Raw genomic sequence first — 23,629 nt, 5'->3', positions numbered from 1 at the left:
ACCAGCATACTATCTGAGGGCAGAATGGCATCAGGTGGTGCAATTTAGAATGTATATAATTCCCAAGCCTTTCTGGTGTCTTTGGGTGGTTTACCATGATTCCATCCATTGTCTTGCTGCTTTGCACCTGTCAATGCCTTATTTATTTACTTTTGGTAGGCGTGGAGAGGGGAAGAAGGAGGAATGGGACATAATAACTAAAACTGTGATGTGCCTTCAACACTCCTTTTATACCTCTTGTCTTTTCTTTAATGTTAGGACTTGTCTTTATCAAACATATATCACTCAGCTTCAAAGCAACATAAAGAACTGAACCCCTATCATTTGTGTAAGAAGGGATGGAGAAATATAGACTTGAATAGTCATAATAATAGCTAGCAATTATAGAGCTTCCACTATATAAATTACCTTCATTAATTTCTGTAATATTCCAATGAGGTTGGAATTATCATTCCTGTTTTATACAACTGAGACTTGATAAATTCCTGCTTTCCCACAGCTGATGAGGGGCAGATCCAGGATTATCTAACTGCAAGGAATGCACCTATTCTACTACCTTATAACCCAACATGTGTTAAATACCTATTACGTGCCAGACACTCTGCTTGCAAAAAGGAATAATTCACCAGCTATGGCCTCCAGAAATTCCTGTTCTGTTGGGATAAGGCCAATTGTGATAAATAGCTTTTAAATAGAAACTTTATTATAGTAAAACTTCTCTAAAAGGCTTCCTGTTTTCTAGAATGTGTTCACAAATAGCATTTTAGAAATTTTCAAACAAATAACTATAAAGTCTAGTATATGATTACCAAAAAAAAAAGTAAATATCTAATTGACAGGAAAGGGCAAATGCACAGCTTCGCTGAACCAGAGGATGGATAGGATTTTGATAAATTAGACCTTGGCTGGGATGTCAGTTAGGAATGCTTTTTAGGGGACTGAGAATAGAAAAAAAGATCAGTCAACAAACATTCTTTAAGTACCTGTACCAGTCCCTGCACTAGATGCTAGGGTTCTGGTTATAAATAGAAAAGACTCTGTTGGAGGTTACAGTCTTGCAGGGGAGACATGCATTAAACTGATAAATATAAATGAGAAGAGTGTAGGGTGTTATGGGAGTATGTAACTTAGACCAGAAGATGAGAGAAGGCTTAATCATGAAACCTGAGAACAAATGAGCAGGACTTGAGTAAGTGAAACTGCAGGGGAGGAGGAAGGAAGGTGGCCATGTAAGGAGAGTGTTCCAGGCAAAGAGGAAAAAACACCTGCAAAAGCCCCAAGGCCATAAACATAAAATGTTCCAGGAGGAGACTCAGGCCGAGGACAGATCATGAATGGCCTTGTAGCACAGTTCATGGATTCTGGACTTTATTAGGGATGCTATGAAAAGTACAGAATGAGTTTAAGCACAGGAATATCACGAACTGTATGTTGAGAAGATTGCTCCAGGTAATGTGTGCTTAACAGCTTCTATGGACTGAAAGCAGATGTTCGAAGCTGCTGTGGTCATCAAGATCAGCGGTGATGGGAGACTAGACTAATGTAGTCCTTGTACAGAGAGAGAAATGGATGGATTTGAAGCATGATTCAGAAGTAGAACTGACAGGATTTGGTAAATGATTAGACTGGTATATTTTAGGTAACAATTTCAATATAAAAGTTACTTATAAAAAGAATGATAGTTGATAAAAGGACATTTCAGAGGGTTTAAAAGTAAACATAAGTTGCTAAGATTTTATACTAACAATGAATGGGTTAGGCTGTAAGTAATGAAAAACCTCCAAATAGTAGTGACTTCAATAAAAATGGTTTATTACAAGTTTATCTCATATTCCAAGATAACTGCTGAGACTCCAGCCACTAGGTCTGAATTCCCACCAGTGAAAGGAGGAAGGGGTGATGAAGAACACACTCCCTCGTTTTAAGTAGTTGATGTAAGTCTCACACACACTTCTGCTCACACCTTACTGGCCAGAAATTAGTCCTATGGTCACATCTAATTGCAAGGAGGCTGGGAGCTCTGGACCTTGCTCTGGGTGACCATGAGTCCATGAACCTGAGAATGGATATTAGGGCAAAAGCAACCTGCACCCTGTTTATTATGTGCTAAGTATGGATTATACTTATATGGATTAGAAAAATTAAACTTACACTATACCAGGCCTTTACAACAACAGAAAATTAAAACACATCAAAATGAACTCACTTAAAACTAGCTTACCACATTTTTCCTAAATCTCCAAGTACATTTTTTTTTTTTTAACTCAATTACAATCTAGACGGGCTGGGTAAATTAAACAGAACTTCACCATCAATAAATACGGTTTTATACTTCTACAAAACACGCTCAGCTATGCCAATATTTGGGCAGAGTTGTTTATGGTTTCATTTCCTTTTTACTTTTAATAGTGACCATAAAAAGCCAAACAAATGTGTTTTATTCACATTCCTATGGATAAGGCCTTGGATTTAAATTATGTCACTCGATCCATTAACATTTAACTAGAGCTGGTGACTTATCCTCTACAAACATTCAACTTTAGAATGTAATAACTGCATGCAGAAAATGAGAATTAAAAGCAGTCAGATACTGAATTTTATATACATCGCTCAGCATACACTGACATAGATTTATTTTATGCTTTGACTATTTGATGTGTTCTCAGTTTGTTTCTAAGAATAAAATCTGTCAATAAAGGTGCTGTATTTTAATAACTTATGGAAAATACTTTCTATCATACAAAAAATGATTCCCAGTAGCTTAAAGTCAAAGGCTACCATGGCCCTTAACTTTCTTTCTGTATTTAATTTTCTCTTAATGTTTCTTCAACTTTACAATTAATTCACTTTACTGTTATCCTCAATTTTCTTTATTTTCTTTTTGCTGGGTGCTTCATGCTCCAATCCTACTGAAAGAACAGGAACCTTAAATTAACTGAAGCCATATAAAATCAATGACATTTCTGTGGCAGCTAATTAGCAACATTAAATTATATTCATTAATAACATAAATATGCACATTATTAACTTTGCCAAGCAAAACAGTCACTCACATTGTCATATATTCCATGCCAAACCTAAAATTTGAATTTAATTTCATTTTAAGTGAAAGTATATCAACTATATTCTGGTCTGCTTTTTTTGCCTGTCTTTCTATGAGATGAAAAATATATCCATGAATAATCAACTTTCTTTAGTATTGCTACATACAGTTTCTGGTTTTTCTGTATTGCATATAGCGTTTTTAGTTCTTGGCTTGATGTGAGGTCACGTTGTGATTCACAGAGGTAGAGAAGGGTTTTTCCTATGACTATGGCTAATCTTCAATTTGCAAATATTTGTTACTCTAAATCCATGACAATGACTTATATAGTTTATATTTATACTTTGCTTTACATCTTACAATGTGCATTCATATATTCTATATCAAGCCTGAAAATCAGGTATTACCCTTATTTTACAAAAACAAGGGCCAAGAAAATGGAAGTAGTTTTTCTAACTAGCTAGTGAATACTAGAGACAGGATATCATAAGTGCAAAAGATAGAGCCATACAAACATTTGTTGGTGTAACAGAAATTCAGAATACAAAAAAATAAATATGAGCAATGATGGAAGAGAGTCATGCTGGTAGATACACTTTTCCTATCTCCTAATTATCATTAAAATGATTTTTTAAAAAAAGGAAAAATAATGTAATCCTGACAAAAATTTTTGAAGATATTCTAGAAGTCAAAATACAGATGGGCTGAGAAGAAAGAGAAAAAACACCAGGGAAACTGCTTCTAGAACATCTGGATTAGTAGCAGGTCCATCCCAAGTAAAAGAAGCATAGCATTAACAAATATAGAGCCTGAGGAGGCTGTGGGGTCAACAGCAGAACAACTCCTTAAGAAACACATTCAGAAACTCCTTCTCCATACTGTATTTTCTTCTAACAGAAGTTTTTGTCCCCAAGGATGAAAATAAGAACTGGTCTTTAACAGAAGTAGCTGATCAATTTCAGAGGCTGGTATAGTACAGATAAATTCATCCAGGACCAAAACACATTTAAAAACTCAACTCATTTGTGGAATTGTAGAGATGCTAGGCTACACAGCTGCCGCTCGACCTCCATCCTTCCCCTGGAAGTCTGCTTCTTAACAGACTGCCTACTCCTCCAGAATCTGCAGTCTGCCTTCATGGTTAATGGTAATATGGATTTACACAACTTCAGAGGAAAGTTACAACAGCTACCTATGGTCCTCACCCTAGTTCTACATTCACTGAAAACAAAACAAAACAAAACAAAAAAACAGAAACAGACCCCTCCAAATCAAGACATTTGAGAAAAGTCAGCAGCATGAAGAAGAAAAATATATTTCAACAGTAATTCCTGAAGAAATGGAGATGATTCAGGAAATAAAAGAGAACTAAAAATTATAAATATCTTCCTCAGAGAGATTTGAAAGACTATTGCATATTTTAAATACAAACAGGCTATTATGGAAAAAAGTATCAATCAGAGAATAAGCAATAATTCCTGGAAATTAAAAAAATATTATTGCCCAAATAAATAATTCACTGAATTGTTTAAAAAAATGGAATTGAAAGTGCTAAGGCAAAATTGATGATTCAGTTGATAAAAAGGGATAAATTCTCTCAGAATGGAGAAAAAATGAAAAAGGTATTTAAAAAATGTAAGAAAAGAGACAAGACAGTTATGTCCAGGAGGTCCAACATTTATCAATATTCATCCCCTAACTGTAGAACAGAGGCAGAGAGACAGAAAGAAAACATCAAAGAAAAGCAGAGGAAAATTACATTGAGTTGAAAAGATATGATTTAAAATGGTGTGACTGCCAAATGGAATAAATGATCAAAGACTTTTACCTAGACACATCCTTTTGAAACTGTGCAAAACTCCTAAAATGTAGTAGAAAGAAAAAATTAAGATTGTTCACAGAACAGTGGGAATCTGACTGACAATAGACATTTCACCAATAACACTGGATGCTAAAATATAATGGTGCAAAACTACATAGCTTGCCAAATTATCAATCAAGTATGAGTAGTATATGAAGACATGGTTTGAGACTTGAAAGGATGAAAATGTATCAATGATCTGTCACATGCAATTAAAGCCTTTTGAAGAAATTCCATTAAAACAGAAAAGGAATTCAGTAAAAGATGATTTGAGATAGCACAAGGATAAATGAATATAACTTAGAATAGATGTTAGCAAACTATGACTTGTGTGCCAAATATAGCCATCATTTGTTTTTACAAATAAAGTTTTATTGGAACACAGCAACACTTATTCATTTACTTATTATCTATGGATTCTTTTGTGCTACAAAGAGTTTAGTAGCTGTGATAGAGACTGTATCACCCACAAAGCTAAAAATATTTACCATCTTCCCCTTTACAGGAAACTGTGCTTACCCTGCCTAGAAGAAAGAAATTAGATTGAAAAGAGATGTAAGTCACTAGATCACCACACTCAGGATTTTGTCATTTGAAAGCAGGAGTTGGGAGAAACATGAGATATGATATTTACTTTTCGGTAATGTAACAGGTGACAGAACTTGATTCAACAGGGAAATATCATTATGTAAGCAAAACTGTAAATATTGTTTGAGATGGGTTTACATGCTTTGAATTAATTTAAACAAGTATTACTTAATTATAGCTATAGAATGGAACAGATACATTATAAACCCTGATGATATAAAAATAATAATATAATTGATAAATGGAGGGGAGGAGACATGGTGTTAATGTGCTAAATCCCTCACCTTTTATTGTTGGCAGTCAGCAGACACTGACAAAGCCAAAAAACTCAAGTATATCATTTAAAACTAAGATTGTAATCAGAAGACTTCTAAAGAGTAGTAATTGTTAAAGTGGTTTAACCTGGGATGAGAGATTGAGGATGGGGATAGGGAGAAAGATTTTTATTTTATTTTGACACCTTTGGGTTTGTTTGTTTGTTTTTCAGCCATAATTACAAAATAAATTCACCATTCATTCAGAAATACATATTGCGTGCCTACTGTATGGCAGCAGCTACTCACGGTACTGGCAAAGAGCAGTGAACAAACCAAAGTCACCATATTTTTGAACTTGAAATTCTTGTGGAAGGAGAAAGAAAACTAACACTATTGACATTTTGAGCCAGGTAATTGTTGCAGGGGGCTGTCTATTGTAGGGTCTTTATCAGCATTCCTGGCCTCTACTGATTAGATGCCAATAGCAATTGCTGCAGTTGTGACAATCAAAAATATCTCCAGACATTTCCAAATGAGCCCTGGGTGGGGTGCAGGGGCTGCGGCTGGAGGGAGTTGAGTGGGGCAAATTTCTCCTGGTTGAGAACTGCTGGTATAGAATAAAAGCCTTGGCTTTGGGGCCAGGCAGACTTGATTTTATTTCAAGTTCCAGCACTTATTGGCAATTTGTCTTTGGGAAAGGTACTTAAACTCACTAATCCCCGTTTGTCTTTTCTATGAAGTAGGGATAAAACTATCTTGCAGGGTTTTGTTCTAATAATCCCAGCAGAAAATATATGTACCTGGCACATAGTATGCATTAAATCAGTGGTAGATATTACCACTTTAATTGTCATTGCAGAAATGTAGATGAGGAAGAGGTGAGAGAAGGATGTGGAGTAGAAGGTGTGTGCAAAGGGTCTGAGGGATGAGGAGAAGTCAGTGTAGGCCTTGAATGCCAGGGGATTCAGGAAATACTCCAGAGCAGCACTGTCTGATAAAACTTCCTATGATGTCCTATAGTATGTAGTGTCCTATAAAATAATGTGGCCATTGAGCCCTTGAAACATGACTAGTAAGACCAAAGAAGTGAATTTTTAATTGTATTTAATTTTATTTAAACTTAAATAGGTGTATGTGGCTAGTGGCTTTACCGGGCAGCACAGCTCAGGAAAGCAAACGAGAGCCCCTGAAGGGAAATAAAAATGGGAACAACAAAGGAGAGTTTTATAGTAAGTCTGGCAGGTTAATGTGGTGCTGATGTTCGGGGAAGGGAAACCAGATAAAAGCATATTTCAAAACTCTGGCATGCTATGAGAGCCTGGACGAGGGGTGTGAAAAGAATTGGGGAAGAGGTGGACCACTGCAGAGAGAATGTCCTCAGAAGACATATTCCCATTGGTGTTGACCTCAGACACGATCGCTTCAACCCTACCCCTAACTCAATGACCACTGCGGTTAGACTCTACGTATTCTACCCTTCCATTTCTACCTCTGATATCAGAACTGGGGCTCTTCCAGCTCAAAGTTCTTCACTGCAAGCTCTTTTAGTTATCCTAATAAAGGGCAAATCCTGATTCCTTCCTTTTAAAATGTTTCTCCACAGATCCTGTTTTCTGAAACTTTAATCATTTTATTGCCTATGCTGGGTTCTATGTGAGACTTGGAACTGAATATGAATTCCTATTAATTTATCCTTCTATCAATTGCTTCTTAAATCAATATGATTACATTTTCTGTGATATATTTTACCTCATCTCCTTTACATATTGAAAAGCTTAAAACCATTTCATTAATAACTAGACTATTTTTTACTAGTATTTACTGAGCTCCACATCATATTAATCCAGTATCCCAAAGGGCAGCAGTCTTTGGGGATGCCAAGACAGTTCTTTTAGTGGAGGTCATCACAACTTTGGAACAGGTTCTTTATTTTAGCAATCAAGTAAGTGCATTATTAAAATGTCCCAGATTAAGGATAATGCTCTCATTTATCTCTTTAGCTGCACAGTAGTAGAAAGTAAAGGCTTTGGAGTTAGAGCAAGGATATAAGCCCCAGTTTTACTATTTTTTAGTGGGGTGACTTGAATAGGTTATTTGCATTCTTCAAACTTCAGTTCTCCCATCTGTAATGAATAGAATAACAAGATCTGTCTTTCCCATTCCAGAGATTTGTGTGAGCATTAGAAAATGCTTTTATGATCTAAAAAGCTGTACAGAAGTTTGTTTTTTATGTTCCTTAAGGTCTAAATGCAACTTCTTAACAGGCTGCATCATCCCAACAATTGTATAATTCAAAGTCTACATTCTGGGGTTTTGTGAGCATAACTTAAGGAGCATAACTAAAACTTCATTCACACATTAAGTTGTATTACATTTATTAGTTCTCTTTTATCTCTCAGACTGTCCACTCTCTTGTAGTGGAAAGTATATACAGCAGTCCAACTGGATTGATTTTTATAAGTTATATGGATTACTCACTTGGTACCATGAGTTCTAGTATGTTTTTAACATTTTTTGATTGTTTGTTCTTATATTTCCTCAAGTACAAATGTAATCTTGGAAAGTCAATAATTTTAGGGATTTCTGTCCCCACTTCTTAAAGTATAGGCCATCTAGTCATGGTTTTCTAAGATTCTGAAATATCACAAATTCACTTATAGCAGAACTCAAATCACACTAACCAAAAGCTCTTAGGCACTATTTGAAAAGAATCCTTGATGCTTATGTGTTATATGCATAGCCATGGAATCATGCAATGAAAAAACCCTACAAAAAGAGGGAATACATTTTTGAAGAAAACTAAGTACAACAATTGTTCCTCTTGGAAAGAAAACCTAAGTCCTTCCTAAAAAGAAACATCATTTTTAAGTTCCTATACATTGCGAAGAAATATATTTTGGTTGTGATGTGTTAAATAGATTAATTTTGTTTTAACAATTGCCAGATGTGGATCAATGTACATCCAGCTGCTTCAAATGGTCATAATCCAGAGTGATTAACACCAAGAGAGAATATGAAGAAAGTTTTATTCAAACCATATGAAGCAGACCCAAATGACACCTACAAAAAAGACTGATTCCAAATTATTTTTAGAGCGAGAATGTGTATCAGGAAGACCCAAGATGATCCAGTGCTACTTTGAGACTCAAGATATAAAGAGACTCATGAAATGAAAACCTCACCCCTCTTCGCTGTTGAGTTAATGGCAAAAGGGTATGGGCAAAATATTTGAATTCTGGAAATTCTTACCAATTCCAGTCTGAATATGTAAAAAAGAACAACACTGTCCACCAGAGAAAGACTAGTGTTACACACACACACACACACACACACACACACACACACACACACAGACATTCACATTCTTAGCTTCAATCTGGTATACTCATCAAGGACATTTTTACATAGATAACATAGTGAGTGCAAAGGTGACAATGACATAGCATCTCTCCTCAAGGATCTATCTTAATTGTTTTATTCAAAGAAATGTGGTTATCAATTCAAGTTGACTTCTATTCCTATGAAAACCAGTTTAAGTACTTCTCTGGATTTTTTACTGTTCAGGCCTCCTTAGCTGTTTAGGAAACCACCAAATTATACAATGGCAGTGACTTGGTCTAGAGACACGGTCATAGTAGAATTATCTCTTGAAACAAAGGATATACGGTAATAGGGATGAGGATATCATGGGTGTTTAATAAACACTTAAGCTGCTCTTTCTTGATAGAAGAGTATGCCATATTTATTTTATTTCCTAGTTTTAAAAATATTTTGTGTCTGTAATGTGTGGTGCAGAGGGCACTGAACAGGTAAATGATCCCAAGTGCCTGCAGCCAAATGGGAGGACCTCCTGGCTATAACTAGCACTGGAGGCAAAAAGATAACATCCTTCTGACAGAGTCTGTAAAGACTTATTGAGAACACTTGTCCCTGCTAATTGTCTACAAACACATGCACCTTCTGTGGAGTCCCGACGAATCCTTCAGAGGAATGCAGGTTGCTCTCACCAACAAAACTGTCCACCAAAGAGAAAATTATTTGATGGGAAAAGTACATTCCTTAAATTAGAGTCTATCCCCAATATTCCTTTGTGGCTTTAAACAGGGCCTCCCAAGGCTTGTATCAGGATGTGTGTGGCAAGAAGACAGGATGGGGAGACCTGGAAGCTTCACTAATAAGCATGGAAGAGTGTGACAGATGCCACAAGCTAGGGGGCAGGGAGGTTAGCAGGCTAGTCCTGCACTGAACATCCAGGCAAAGAGGAGGGTAAAAGTCAATGGAAATCACGAAGCAGGGAAGAGAATGGAGTTAAGACATTGGCACAGAGTTATAAGGCATCTCATTGCAAAACCTGAGCCACAAGAATTCATTATATAGCATTTAGGTTAGCATAATAAACATGGAGCATGGGCAGTAAGAATGAAATGCCAGTAGTTTGTTTGGGCTGATTTAACGGATCTTTCATAAAACAACTGACTTGAATTAAAACATTCAGCAGAAATTTGAAAAGCTCAAAGAAATTTTAAAGTATGCAGTGTTGCTGTGCAAGGAGAAGGGTTCATATTTGGCTCCAACAGTCGCTCCAATCGTTTCTAATTTTTCTCTCCTGGACATTTGCCTTCTACCCTCTTGCTAATCAAAACACTGGTCCGTGGTCCGGCAGTATCAACACTACCTGGCAGCTGGTTAAAACACAGACTACCAGACCTCTCCTCAGACCTACTGATTCTGAATCTTCATTCTAATAAGATCCCCACTGATTCACCCATGAATTAAGGTTTGAGAAAAGTGTTTACCAGCTTCTACTCTTATCTCCTTAAAATCCACTCTGCACAGCTACCTCGGTGATCTTTTACATTTATTTGTTTACCCACTGATTAATTACCTTCTCTAGAAGAAACACTCTACAAGGGCAGGAAAAACACATGGAATTTGATGTTCAATAAATATTAGTTGCATGAGTAAGTGAATTTTCCTCCAGTGTAAGACAAAGACCAGAGGATATTTGTATCCTCTTTACCTCTTGAAAAGTCTCACTCTCTTTCCCCTTGCTTTTATCTACAAGGAAGATGCATTTTGCTTGCCAAGCCCAAACCCTTGTCTTGCTCTTTATCTCCTGTCTGTTAGGGCCTTGTGCTATCAATCTGTCGTTCTTCTGCTTATATATGTAGCACAACATCTCTAGTTGCCTCTGCCCTTTGACTTAGGATGCCCCATGTTAAAAAGCAGCCAAGGCTCACTTCAATCAATACCCTCTTTGCCTTATATGTTTTATATCTCTCTTCTTTGAGTCCTGGACTTCTTAAGAGTGTTTTCCTATTGCTTTCATATCCTAATTTACTTATTCACTTCTCAGTGTCTTATTTCTGTCCCCACTATTTGATTAGATTGGAGAAAGACCCCGATTCAAAACTAATTCCAAAAATTGCTAGGTGTATGTCCTTGTGTAACTCTCTTGATCTCTGTTCCTTCATTTGTAAAATGATGATAATATAATTTTTATACTTACTGACTTTTTAAGTACCTGTCACAGAGGCTGGCACATGTCAGCTAACAATCTCAGATTCCCCTTCTTGGAGGAAAGCAGGTGCTCATTTTTAAACCACCAAATCTTTTCCGGCAGGAAATTTGACAATATATTACCTATGATATAGTTGTTCTGTTAGGAAATATCTGTTGGAAATAAGTTGAAATATCATCTCAGAATGATGTATAAAATGTTTCACTGCAGCATAATTATTATAGTGAACTATTGGAAACAGTAGGGAATAAAAATGTCCAATGTCTACATGTTAAAACACAATGCAAGTGGCAAAATGATGAAAGAATATGCTTCACATGCTGCTGAGTGGGGGAAAAATAGCCATAACTCAATATTGTATTATTTTTATCCTGATTATGTAAATTTATGTTCAACAGCATGAAAAAAAATAAGCCAAAAGGCTTAAACAACATTAACCATAGTTTCTGGATTGTGTAATTATGGATGACTATTTCCTTCTTTACGCTCTTCCAAATTTTACACATTTGTCAAAATGTAGATTTGTTATTTTTATAATAAATAGCCTTGTTTTCTATTGTATTGCATGTCCTCTTCCTCCTTTTCCTTTTTTTTTTTTTAAATTCTTCCTTTAACTTTGCCAATTCCTATTCTGCATGCTCATCCTAAATGCAGACACTGCCAAAAGTTCTCTTTCTGGTCCTTTTCTCATCTTTCTTGGTAATCTCATCCATTTACTGATGTCCCAATTCTCTTCTCAGCTCTGAATCTACATGTGTCAGAATCTGATAGAATCGGCCCACTTTTAAATCTAGCCGTCATTTCCCAAACATCTCTCTTCATTTTTAGTTCATTTTCTCATTCATTCAGCATTTATTGGTCACCTACTTTGTACTAGGCAGTGGCCTAGAGACTAAGGATCCGATAAAATGAAAGGGGGCCTCTTTTCTCAAATAGCTTCATCTACCTTTCTCGCTATCATGTTTCCAGTCCTCAGAACAAAATCTCAAATTCAAACACCAAATTCAAACCTTAGACTCCTTCTTCTGCTTTGCATCCCTCCTACCAATTAAGCAGCTGCTATATTCTGTATATGAATTTGAGCATAGAAACATCTTTCGTTTTCCTGCCTTCTTTTTCATGTCCACAATCAACACTCTTTGGACTTTTATTCTTTCCTGAATTATCTTATGACAGCTTCAGAAGTTATGCTTTCTTCAGCATGCTCTCACCCACAACTCTAATTTATCTCACACAGTGCTAGAAGACAAATCATCTGAACATACAATTTAGGTCATAGTGGTCTCCTGTTCAAAACACAGCCAAAGACTTGCCATTGCATACCAAATTAAGAAAAAAAACTCCTCAAGTTGGCATTTAAGTTGTCATCCCAATGTATTATGTTGAATTGACTGAAATTCTTATTTTTTAGTTCAAAAAATGTCAAATATTGGCCATTTCATTAAGTATATCCCAATACCATTCAGGTGATTTTCCATCCTTATCTCTTAAGATTCCCCGTCTGCCCTAGACTATAAATGAGATCAGTCTGTGCTTTTCGAACATGTTCACTTTCTTTGTTTCCTTTGCTAATGTTTGTTCTTCCCGGAGCTCCTCCATGCATGACATCCCATTTGAACACTATTCATCCCTAAGATCCACCTCAAAAAACTCAACCTCCACAAAATATTTTCCATTGGGTCTGTCTGCAGTTATTAAGTAATCCTACCCTGCAATGAAGTCCCTCAAGAAATTATTCATCTTTCTCTTATGATACCCAGGAGCCTTGGTGCTACAACCTTATCTCACTCCATTCCACCCAACTAGCTCCATAATTGTTCTATTGTATGCTATTTTGCAAGTAAAGGGTCTTAATACATACTTGTGTAATTGTTAGTGCTCTCAGTTTTTCTGGGTTAATTAGTCGTACTAGAGGCTGAATGTGGTATTTTTACACTGTTAATGACACTATTTCTTACATGCTTATTTGTTTATTTATTTTGTCCATTTAAACCTTTTTCAGTTACATATACATGTGTATATATATAGTTACATATACATACATATATATGCACACATATTTCTACATATATATAAACAAGAATCTACAAGTATATTGTTTAAACCTTATTGTTTATTATATGCATAAATAAAACATTAAGACAATGACTATATACCATAAATATGCTTGAAAATAATGTAATAGGTAGTGGTTAAAATGAAGGACCTTGGGGTCAGACTTGGATTGATTGCCTGATTGGAGTCAGTTCATTCATCTGCAAAATGGAGACCATACCTACCTCCCAGGATTGTAGGAAGAATTAGATGAAATAAAATATGTTATAGGCTTAGGATAGCACCTGGCACAGAGATAATTACAAAAAATATATAGTTTTATTAATAACCATAAATAACAGCAAGAAAAAAGCATTTTCTAAAGTTATTAGGATTATATGTTTCTTTACAGACTCCTTTATAATGTATATGTTTTTGCTCTTGCTAAATGCTTTGTTGCTCATTGTGGACTGGTAAGTATGACATCATTTCTAGTATTACATTTATAGGGAGAGGAAAAACAAAACCTCCCTCCTCTATGCTGCAGCAAAATCTTGGCTGAAGACATGAAGAGCAATAAACAATGTCAAGCCTGGGTATAGTATTTAAGAAGCATCCGTAAAGCAAAACTCATGCTGCAGTTTGGCATCTTTCCTCCAGCTGATGAAAGTGAAAGGGGACATTTCAAAAATTCTTTCCATCTTAACCTAAAATGAGAAAAATCCTTTTTCATAGAGCCTGGAGAAATTTCTACACATGGTTCATCTGCTTCTCTACCCAGTATTAATTATTTAGATTGTTATTATTAGAGACATGTAATGAATATCTTGGGTAGAACTAAAAAAAGTGCCAAGTTTGTTTCACAGTGAATAATCTTATGAAAAATAAGAAAAAGAAATTAAAGGGGAAAATGCTGGTGAATTCATTTATCCATTATATAATTAAATGATTATCTTTTTAACTCCTACTATGGTCCAGGCACTATTCTATGTGCAGGAGAGATGAGTGAAAAATTCAGTAAAGGCATTAACTACTGTCAAGATGATACTGTTTAGAAAAACCAAGATAGAAAATCCTTGATTTTCTCAGCACTCAATAGGCAAATTCTATTTTGATTTGACTACCTCACAGCCTACTTTAATAAACTCTGGTTTATTAAACAAAATCTGTCACCACACCCATATATTAATTTTTAAATGGTCCTAGAAAATTTAGCAGGGCCTCTTAAGAGGATCTTGGTGAGGTCATATGCCATTTCTCCAGTACCAGACGAACTGTGATAGACCTATTAGTTCCTATTGACAATATACTGAATCCAATGTTTTAGCAATTAAATAAAAATTTCATTCTTTTCCAATTCATATAATTACTTCAAAGTTCAAAATTAATATAATGGGTTGCTGAATGAGTCTGAAGATTAGGAAACAGAGTACACATGAAACATTTGCTGTATGGATTTAGTTAGATGGGAAAATACCAAATAGATTTTTCTTTAACATCGGAGAAGTCTAAAAAGGGAGAATGGTGCCAAGGGTTTTACAATACCCAGGAGGAATACTAAGTCCTGTTTGGGGATTCCATATATAATTCCACCAAAACTGATGCCCAAGGAAAGAAGAAATGTATTTCATTTGTCTCCAAGACTAGTCTTTTAGATTTTGTTTAGTGTCTGAAATAATACAAATTCATTTTTCAGAACATTCTGATCGATCTTATAAAATCTATTCTTCAGTTCAAATATCTTGTGTGATGCTACCTATACTCTGGAAGAGTGAGGACATTGTCATCTGCTCCTTCCCTCTCCCACAATAACTATCCATAGCAGTAAGGCTCTTAATAAGTGCTTGTGGAATGAATAAATTAAGGTTCTCATAATTACACATTGCAGAGAAAATTAAACAAAGACAATGCATTAGTCTCCTTCAACTGTTACAAATATTCACACTCACAGATATATACTCACATACTCCTGGTATTTCAGGGTCACTATATTTTTAACCATTTTTTAAGTATATTGAAAAGGAAACCAACTCTACTGCATAAAATATTTTGGAATGACAGTCTTGAGGGGAAATACTATGCAGACGCCATGGAAAGGTTTAAAAGATGTTATTGATCGTCTCAGCAAATCAGAAAATGTCTTCCATTTTTTCAAGGCAAATTACAAATACATGTTTTATTGACATGAGTATATGTTAAAGCCAAAAGATAATCTTAAAGAATTAAGAAAAAGTAATCACCCAATAAAATCATTATGCATACTGGTGCTGAAATTGAAAATTAATATTTTTCATGTAAGGCAAAAGGCCCAGGATCAAAGAATTCAACCACTTCTGTGGGAAGATGAAGGATTAATTTATTAAGCTTTCAAAGCTAAATAAAACATATGAAAAATTAGTTATTTTAATAACTAACATCCTCAGCCTTTAAATATATGTTACTAAAAACTAAAGCATCAATGAAGAAGTTTCAGCATTTTATTCTCAGACACCAACAATACTGAGTCATTCTTGGGCTTTCATCTCTAGCATTCATTCTACCTGGGAAAAGCAAGCTACTGAATTTGACCATTTAAAAAAAAATTACTTATTAGCAGGGTTCCTTCAGACAAAATCATTACTTAGTATATTTCTAAGTATTCTTGGTATACTTACTTAGTATAATTCAAATTTTTGAATTTTGAATAGTCTTGAGAAATTTGGACATTTTTAAGAATTTTTGGAATCAAATAATCATCAAACAAGCCAGATGTTGATATTTGTTAATAACTAGCAACACAGGCAAAGACTCAAATCTTTAGGCATCCTCTAATCCAAACAGCCTTGTATAAGGTATTATCTGCATAGGAAATCATACATGCTCTAGACAATGATCAATGTAGGCTAGGGGATAAAAGACCAACCATAGAGAGATTAATTTAGACAAAAACATTCCAATTCCTCCCTGATTTTCTCTCATTTAGACATTCAAACAAAACGAGTGGTACCTTTTAATTTTCTGAATGAGGAGTTCCCAATCAACGTTTCCTTGTTTAGAGACAACAAGCTGAAGAATCTACCGAAACAAAACAAAAGGAAAAAAAATAACATATACAGATTTGTTAACTAAATTTTGGAAATTGTAACTCACCAGTAAGAAAATGCATTCTTTATATCCAGATAATAAATCTATGCCTTGGAATCTGTAGTACAAAAAAATGCAGTACTTGAATTTTTAGGAAGCGCAATTAGGAATTTCAAAGCATTTTACTCTGAAATCACACAAAGCAGATCCTTTGAAAAAAATGGACAGAAAAATAAAACAAAATAGAACTAACAAACAAACAAAAAATCCCAAATCATTACCAGTGTATATGTAGCGATACCACCCAAGCCTAGCCTTTGAGGATTGCTGTAGAATCCTTCCGGAGCATTATTCTCCGCGGGCTGGTTCTGCCTCTCTAGCTCCAGACAGACGCAGTCTGCAAGCCACCAGCTCCTGTCTGTGTGTGCTGTGTGTGTGTGTGTGTGGAGGTGGGGAGGAGGGATGGGGGGAGGGAAGCTGCAAATTAGAAAAAGTCCCCGCAGTGGCGAAAAGGAAAATAAGGCGAGTGGGAGAGAGAGAGAGAGAGAGCTCACTAGCTTCAGAATTTTCGAGAATGATGACAAGCCACCCAGCTCCGCCATCATTCACTGACAATAGGATGCAGCCTTGGCATACGATTTAGTAGTTTGCCATCGTGGCTTCTGATATCAAATGCCTCACAGGCATTTTAATTGCCTCCATCCAAGTGTGTCCCCGGGAGTCTAGACTATAAGCCTATGAATGTCATCTGGTCTCCTTTGTGCTAATATCCAGACACGCCACACACGCACATACACACACACTCCACGCTTAAATGGAGAGGCAGTTTTCAGGCATATAGGATTACAAGTAAGTTAGGCTACACAAACTGGCCATGACTAGATGATAGTTCATGGGAATTTTTATTATCCGCATTCATGTGAGCAGAGATTCTTTGATGTTTTGTCATTGGCAGATAATTACAATATTTTAAAAACTAAGTATCATGTATTGCTTATCCCAAAATAAGTAAATGTGCTCATTAGAGGAATGTATATATTTACATTTATTTTCTTACGGAAAATTGAATCCCCTTGTAAATGTGATAATTACGCACTCGGCAACGGTTTCCTTACAAGGGAGAAAGCAACAAAAAACAAAGAGGATGAGGATCGGGGATGATGTATGATTTTTGTGGGCAATCTATTTTATTCCATGTAGATACAAAAGCAAAAGGAGGTGGCAACCAGCTTGAGTTCTGGGGCTTTACAGTCCCAGAAGACCAAAGCAGAGAATTAGATCTCTGACATAATCAGTATCCCCTTCATGTTAGCAACTGAAATTAACAGTTGAATATCCTTGTTTCACGGTGCCCCTTATGTAGGAAGGTTAAGTATGGAATAATTCCCAGCATTTATTTCCTGGAGAAAAGGGATGGAGAAAAATGTTCAATAAAATTATTTTTTTATGGCATTGTTAGCTCCCTTCACAGTGAATGAAGAAAATCTGATGTGTACCAAAAGGGCTGGCTGTGAAGCAGGCTGCTGGGAGGGAGCATCACCATGGTTACCAGAAACAGGAAAGTAATGAGAAAAAACAAGGTGAACATAGAGAAGAGGCAGAATCAGACTACACTGGAGGAAACTGAGAGACAGAATATGTTTCATTCTTTTCCTTCTTGAAAGAATTGTTTCGACCGTTTTGATACCATATTTTGAATTCATTACGATGAATTTGCATTCTCCATCAGCTGCCTTTCTGTCCCATTTTATGATCACTAGCTAATTTTGCTTTCATAAATATTCAAATTATAGTTCTTTAGGAAGTAATCGATCCTGCTTCTCCTTGCCTTTGTCTATATTCCTGGATTTATGGAAACTACTCATCATAGCTCATATCCTTTGTTACAAAGGTGGGAAAGCTGAAGCACAGAGAATTTGAACAGGTCTCAAAGCTAGCTGAAGAACCAGCAGAGGCACCATTTGAGTTTCCTAATTCAGATCCCATGATTTTCGTCTCCAACCACGTGGCTTTCTTTCTCTGCTCTCTCCCATTCTGGTTTAAGCAAACCCAACTCCAAAACATTCTTGTCTTTAATTTTGTAAGCCTTCTTTTATTTGCTAAGGCAAAGACCTTCCTCTTTAAACTGCATTGCAATCATTCTGAGGACCAGATTTGCTTACTATCTATGAAGTCCTGTATTTGAGGTCTGTCGAATCGGGGGTAATTATATCACTGCTTTTCTCTCATTTCCAGTCTGGAAAATGAGATGAATCAAGCATGATTGCCCTTTTGTGAACCTATCATGTCAAGCCTGTTCTTCATCATCATATACTAGGCACTCCCATCATCCCTGGCATCATTCTTACTGCAAGCATGAAATTGGACAATCAAATGGAGTTGGCCTCCCAAGGTTCCTCCTCGGTGTATCAATATGAGCCTTTCTCAGGTTGCTCAAACCAATGAGGCTAGAAAAGTGGGAGCCCATTAACATTTAAAAAAATAAAAAATAAAAAGAATTGATAATTCATTCAAAAGCAAACCACGGGAGGGTGCAATATTTGTTAAGATCTGTCTGAACTACTCAGTAATAATTTGGCTCGGATCTTGTCTTTGATGTTTCATGGTTTTATTATTTTTTTCAAAGATGTTCTTTCAAAGTTCAGCTTTTTTAATTCACTGCTTTTAGAGTAATGCTTCTATAGGTAGGAACATAGTGCCGTTTTTGATGTCCAAAATACAGCTGTCACTACCATCACTCCCTGTCCCCAATACAGCAGCTCTAAGATGAATAAATCACATTCTTTTAAAATATCATCTCTATAGTTAACAATGACAAGAAATTTCAGATCTCAGTGAATCCTACATACTGGTGAGTATTCTTGTCAAAAAAAAAGTATTCTTTTAAATAAGGTCTCTTTCTTAAATGTATTTGTTTTTCTTCAGTGGTTTGCCATTTTGGGGACACCAAGATGGTTTTTCAAAGTAAAAGTTTTATCTTAATATATTGAATAAGCATGGTAGTTATATTGTATTATAATGTATATTGTATTGTAATATGTTGTTCACCTCTGAGCACAAAAAAATGATGCAAATGTCATTTCTTGAAACATGAATCATATTCTGTCAAGATCTCATAAATAACACAAAATGTTCCTGGTCAACCTAAAAAATAGCACAGCTTCCAAAAACATAATACTCTCTGGGAATCATTTAGAATTTGGAAACACCTGATTCAGTAAATGAAAATGAATTGCTATACTCTTTTCTTTCATTTTTTTTTTCCATTTCTTAACAAGTCCATTGTGGAATAAACACTATGCATCAAATATAATTCCTGCCTCTAAGTACATTATTTTCTAAGAATACAAGGAGATAATAGATAATTAAGACTTGCAGAGACTTTTCATGATTTTTTTGATTTTTAAAATTTATGCTTATGAGCCTAAACTGTGATGCTTTCTCTACACTTCTTGACTTCACCAATGTCCTACATCTTGAAATTCTGGAATTTTGTTTCCTATTAAATGTCAGTTTCATATAGTTCAACTTAATACCTAGAGAAGCTATAAAAGTATGCACCATTCATCAGTTCCTTTAATCAATTGTGATAGCTCACATACATATATTTCAGACATGTGATAGGTTCTAGAAAAAGGAAAAAAGAGCAACATTTCCTCTTCCAGGAATTTGCAGTATAGTGGAGGGAACATAGAAACCTAACTTCACATTTCTTTTTCTCACTTTGATAAGAAACCTGAATCTAATTCTCTGTCATTGATGTCGCTACCCCTCTATTATATCTGCTTAATTTCAGATCCTGATCCAAGAATCTAATTTAACTATATCCCCAGATTCGGTTAGCTCACCATTGTGGCTCTTCTGGAAGACCCCTGGTTTCACTGCTGTTGGGGACCGAATCACGTCCCCCACAAAAGGCATGTTCAAGTCCTAGCCCAGAGTTCTGTAGGTGTGAACTCACTTGTAAGTAGAATCTCTGAAGATGTTAAGGCCAATCTGAATGAGACTGGGCCTTAACCCAATATGGCTGAAGTCCTTATAAGCAGAGGGAAGTTCAGATGCACTCAGTCAATAGAAGCCAGAGGAGAGAGCCACTGCCATATACAGATATGCATCTGCATGCCAAGGACCTTAATTTAAGTATTGTCAACAAGCCAGCAGCAGAACACTACAGATTCCAGGAGGAGCCTTCCTGGTGATAACTTGATGTTAAATTTCTGGCCTCCAAAACTGTGAAACAATAAATTCCTGTTGTTTAAGCCAGCCCATTGTGTTGTGTTTGTCATAGCAGCCCTCACACACTAATACAATTCCCTACATATACTGTTCTGTATATCACTCTTTAAGCTCTTTGAGGAATGAGTAATGGAGGCTTGTCTTCTTTACTTCCTTGAAGTCTTTACTCATCATCTTCCCATTCAGGGCTTTCCTGACTACTGGCACTCAAAAATATTTTTAAAAATAAATGAACAACTGAAAACCTCAACTTTAGTGGATGAACTGGGGTGTCTTAACATGAGAGAAGTCTTTGTTTTCCATATTTATTTCCTCAGTCCATATAGTCTTTATTGTCTTTATACTATAAACTACCTTTTTCCATAAAATCAATATTTTATATAATTTCCATTATAGGATATATGCTTATTTAAAATAAGGTCTTGTCTACTACTTGAATTCTTAAAAGTACCCGGTATGGGTCTATAGCTCATACATTCTTGGGTAGATCTTGTTTGATAAATGATACCTCCTATTGGTGATAAAATATGCCAGATTTTAATGTTTATGTTATTTAAATAAAATTAGAACAATTCATTTAATTAATACTGCCTCATGGCTGAAATGCTTTGAAATGTTTTTTTAATTGACTAATTACTATAATTTTCACTTTCAAAATTAGGAGTAGGAATTTTAGTAATTCTAAATATAATAGGCATATGTATGAGTATTTTGTAAATTATTGTGTATAATTCAATGAACCTGGCCTTGTCTTATTTACCACAAATGACAAGTTCTATCAAATTTGTTCCACAAAACATACTCTATGGTCAAGCAACAAGAAAAGAAAGAAAAATGTCACACATTAGTCTGAACCATATGAAATTCTGAAATTCTATTACTTTTTACCTACAATATGTTCATTTCATATGGTTCAATACCTAGAGAAGCTAAAAAAGAATGTAGAATTGAGTACAGTGAAATGCATAAAACATCCCTCTCTCTAGGCAGGGTAAATCTGAAAATTCTATGGCTTTTAATTAGAATATGACATTTCAAGTTCACTTTGTATATTCCAGAATACTACAAATTATAAGAAGCACAGCTCCAACAACAATGGTTGATTATTTTTAAGGCCATGAGGCCCTAGGATTCATGTGAGTTTCTGAAAATTCTTCTGGAAATGTTTCTGAAATTCCTTAACAGATTCAAATGAAACCTTTAGATCTCAACTTTAAAAGAAATTTACATGGGAAAATGGATCCAACATAATATCATCAATAAAAGGCACTTGCCCGAGGGTGTCCCTGATTTACTGAATGAGTAACAACTGGTCAGAAGTTAAAAAACAATCACTGAGCACCAGAAGAATAAATACATGTAAATCACTCACATGATTTTCTTTTGTTTTTCATAACAAACTACGAAAATTATTAACTATACACCATCAGCAAATCTTAAGTTACCCATTATAAAAATAAAATAATTAATATGTTGAGAAGCTGATATAAAGGATTTTGAAAGCAGATAATGGACAGATTTATTACGGAGGGAGAAAAAAGTTTCCCCCAAAGGTGGAATCATGAGTCACTTGACTCCTGCCCCCCAAAACTTCCTTTTATAATTTAAAAGACTATACCACAATCTTTAGTCTATTGAATATGTTACTTATTTTACTAGATATTCTATGCCACTGAGATGGACTGTTTACTCATTTAAAGTCTGAAAATAGATTGATACTGTTCAGGTCCTGAATTCTGTATTTATTTTCCTTACTTTGTATCTATTTTAACTTTCTCTTACATATATGACCCAGTGGAAAATATTGTAAATGAAAATACTTAGTATCTCCACTGAACTTAAATGAAGAATGAATCAAGAATAATTATGTTGAAAAGAAGAAAAGAGTATGCCGACATAGAGGTCACCTGTAGTCACCTTTGGCATTCCTCACTGTGATTCGGATTAGATTTGACCAGCAGCTGAAATGATGAATTTATTCTAAGCAAGGGTGCTTGAATCAGACTTTAAGCCTCTGAGTTGTGATCACACTTCCACTGCAGAATTTTACTTTAAATTTTAGTGTGGCAATTTCTCTAAAAATTAGTTATATTCTTATCCAAATACAAAATACCAGGATATTTTTGGATTATGCACCATTTTAAACCATAAATATTCATATTTTCAGTGCAAATTTTGCACAGTTTGAAAAAAATACACTCTTTCCTTATTCTGTCAGTGTTTTTATTTCACTCATCCAGGTGAAGTCAAAAGGATAATATAAATGTAGATGAGAAAGAAAAAGAGAGAGATGATTTTCTTAAGGTCAGCTATCAAAATAAAGCTTGACTGCAATTTAATGAAATAGCTAGCTTAAAAGCCATATTTAAATTTTGCACACCATTGACTTATAAAATAACTGTACCTCAAGTTCCATCCTGCTCATGTACTTTCACCAGAGTCAACTGAACCAAGCTTTTTTAAAAACTTCTTTTAACAGTATCTTGTGAACTGCAATTATGAAAAACAACTGCTACTTCAGTTCATCAAATCACAATCTCTTTACACTTCAAGAGCTATGTCTAAAAGAACACTATAATGGCAATGAACTCCCATATCTTGCTGGCGGGAGTGTAAATTAGTACAACCACTTTGAAAAATTGTTTGGCAAGATCTAGTTAAGTTAAATGTATGTCACCCCATGACTCACCAATTCCATTCTTAGGCATATACCAAAAAGAAATAAGTGCATACATCCACAAGAACACATGTATAAAAATGTTCTTTGCAGCTTTATTCACAACAGAAAGAAATTGGAAACAATCAAAATACTCATCAACAGTAGAGTGGATTATGGGACAGTCATAATGGATTACTACACAGCAACATAAAAGAAAAAAGTTACACACAACTACATAGACGAATCTCACAGACGTGATGCATAAAAGAAGTCAGACACAAAAGAACATGCATTGTTCTAGTCCATTTGTATGACATTCAAGAACAGACAGTACTGATTTACAGAGATGGAAGTCAGAATAGTGTTG

The 23,629-nt window shown here is 35.3% G+C and overlaps 1 protein-coding gene across 16 annotated transcripts in view; it reads right to left on the bottom strand.

The window, feature by feature from the left end:
• The window catches only part of MAP2 (microtubule associated protein 2), a 291,614-nt gene that overhangs the window by 131,078 nt on the left and 136,907 nt on the right, over positions 1 to 23,629 (bottom strand). For 13 of the 16 annotated variants that reach the window (XM_037849207.1, XM_037849212.1, XM_037849211.1 and 10 more), the window contains exons 1-2: positions 16,649 to 16,788; positions 16,291 to 16,358 (exon numbers count right to left, since the gene is read on the bottom strand). The gene's annotated coding sequence lies outside the window, so the exon portion shown is untranslated. Of the gene's footprint in view, positions 1 to 11,273; positions 11,312 to 16,290; positions 16,359 to 16,648; positions 16,789 to 23,629 lie in introns of those variants that run through there. The other 3 variants (XM_037849208.1, XM_037849209.1, XM_037849210.1) reach the window with 2 other exon arrangements.

This window comes from Choloepus didactylus, chromosome 9 (assembly GCF_015220235.1).
Source record: "Choloepus didactylus isolate mChoDid1 chromosome 9, mChoDid1.pri, whole genome shotgun sequence".
NCBI lineage: Eukaryota > Metazoa > Chordata > Mammalia > Pilosa > Megalonychidae > Choloepus > Choloepus didactylus.
This window is presented reverse-complemented; position numbering and strand designations above follow the sequence as displayed.